A 2,539-nucleotide genomic window follows, 5' to 3' on the forward strand; every position below is an offset into this window, starting at 1 on the left:
TATTTATGCTTACTAGGCAGGGTAGCAGGAGATGTAGCTCTAACATCTAGTAACATATTTTACTAAACAGATCACAGGCTGGGTAACAAAAGCAAGACCCCCTCTCTACAAAAAATATGAAAAAATAGCCAGGTGTGGTGGTGCATGCCTGTGGTCCTACCTACTTGGGAGACCCAGGCAGAAGGATCTCTTAAGCCCAGGAGTTTCAGGCTGCAGTGAGCTGTGATCTTGCTACTGCACTCCAGCCTGGGTGACAGGGTGAGATTCTGTCTCTAAAACGAAAACAATAGCCGGGCATGGTGGCACACACCTATAGTCCCAGCTACTCAGGAGACTGAGGCAGGAGAATTGCATGAACCCAGGAGGCGGAGATTGCAGTGAGCCGAGATGGTGCCACTGCACTCCAGCCTGGGTGACAGAGTAAGACTACGTCTCAAAAAAATAAATAAATGAAATAAAATAAAACAAAAACGAAAACAAGAGCAGATCAGACATACCAGTTTTATGGTTCTTAGTGCTTTGGGTGGAGCTTTGCCTTGGTTGGAGGAATTCTAGAGACATCTCTACAACTGATTGCTGAACAGGGACTAGTGTAGCCCTCCTGCTCCCTTATCCACAGGGGATACGTTCAGAGCCTGAAACTGTCTGTAGTACCGAACCTCATCGCCATCAAGCGGAACACATTTCTGTTTATGACTTCCACCCCCACATTTTAATGGTTTTTTTTCTTTTTTATTTTATTTTATTTTTTTAAATATGGAACGCTTCATGAATTCGCGCATGATCCTTGCGCAGGGGCCGTGCTAATCTTTGTATCATTCCAATTTTTTTAGCATATGTGCTGCCTAAGCGAGCACGGGTTTTTTTTTTTTTTTCTCTTATCTAAGCACTTATCACACACTGTTGTCATGAGCTTTGCAGTTTGAGATGCAACAACAAAACTTAGCATGAATTTCTTATTCTTTCTTCACTATCTGAGGGGTATAAGATTCCTTCTTACTGGCTGGGCATAGTGGTTCACGCCTGTAATCCAAGCACTTTGGAGGCCAAGGCGGGCGGATCACCTGAAGTCAGGAGTTCAAGACCAGCTTGACCAACATGGTGAAACCCTGTCTTAAAAAAAAAAAAAAGATTCCTTACTGCAGATGTTAGCAACCTCAAAATACAATGGTTTCCTCTTATTAAGTTGAGAACTTTCACCTTTTCATTTAGAAGAAGCACTTCCGGCTTCTCTTTGACTTTTTTTTGTTTGTTTGTTTTTTTAAACGACGGAGTCTTGCTCAGTCACCTAGGCTGGAGTGCAGGGGTGTGATCTAGGCTCACTGCAACCTCTACCTCCCTGGTTCAAGCGATTTTCCTGCCTGTAGCTGGGATTACAGGCCCACGACACCATACCTAGCTAATTTTTGTATTTTTAGTAGAGATAGGGTTTTGCTATGTTGTCCAGGCTGGTCTCAAACTCCTGACCTCAGGTGATCCGCCCACCTCGGCTTCCCAAAGTGCTGGGATTACAGGCCTTCTCTGGTATTTTTGAATTGCTGGCCTCACTACTCTTGTGCTTTACGGCCATTATTAAGTAAAATAAGGGTTACTGGAGCACAAGCTCTGAGATACTCAACACCTTATCACCCAGAGGGCTACTAAGTGGCCAGAAGGAAGGGACAGGGACTCTACAGTGTAGATACGCTGGACAAAGGGAGGATTCACATTCTGGGCAAGACACAGCAGGACAGCAGAACTAATCACACTACTCAATGGGGTGCAATTTAAACTTATGAATTATTTATTTCTGGAATATTCCATTTAATATTTTTGGGCTGCTGTTGACTTTGAGTAACTGAAACCACGGAGAAGCAGGCACTACTGTGGTTTTGAGTACAGGCATTGTCAGTAATAGTCCAGTCTCATTCCTTTGGGTAGGGAAATTGGAGAAGCAGCTACAGTCCCAGGTTGGAAATCACTTAAATTCTTCTTCAAAATTTGTGTATTTAACTATTTCAAGGATCCCTTCAAATGCAATTATCTTAGGCAGGTGGGGCAGTTCAGGCTAAATGGCCCTGACCCCACACCCTCCTATCCCATTGCGTTATTTAGGTGGCTGCCTCTTGTTTTTTTCTTTTTCTTTTCTAGTTTCACTCTTGTTGCCCAGGCTGGAGTGCAATGATACAATCTCAGCTCTCTGCAACCTCCATCTCCCGGGTTCAAGTGATTCTCCTGCCTCCCGAATAGCTGCCTCTTGATTTTCTACCTGCAACAAGTAAGCTTGGGAGGAATGAGGAAGAAAGACAGCTAGAGGCTCTTGAGGCCCAGCAAAGTGTCCTGGCTATCCTTTCGTGCATTGCATTGTTAGAGCAATAGCTGCATTTACTCAGTTATCTGCAGCATGTGATTTAAAAAGGCATCATACCAATATTGTTATATCTTGTATTTAATTATTAACCAGCAGAGATGCTACAGTTTTTATATTGATTTTAAGTGGGAAGTCACGGTGACATATAAAACTCCTTTTCAGGCCACGTATAGTGGCTCACGCCTGTAA

General features: G+C 43.5%; 1 non-coding gene across 1 annotated transcript; it reads right to left on the reverse strand.

The window, feature by feature from the left end:
- Window positions 1-750: 750 nt before the first annotated feature.
- LOC120363436 (U6 spliceosomal RNA) lies at window positions 751-857 on the reverse strand. Its single transcript, XR_005578989.1, has one exon. It is a non-coding gene; the product is annotated as a U6 spliceosomal RNA (small nuclear RNA).
- Window positions 858-2,539: the final 1,682 nt, after the last annotated feature.

This window comes from Saimiri boliviensis, chromosome 4 (genome assembly GCF_048565385.1).
Source record: "Saimiri boliviensis isolate mSaiBol1 chromosome 4, mSaiBol1.pri, whole genome shotgun sequence".
NCBI lineage: Eukaryota > Metazoa > Chordata > Mammalia > Primates > Cebidae > Saimiri > Saimiri boliviensis.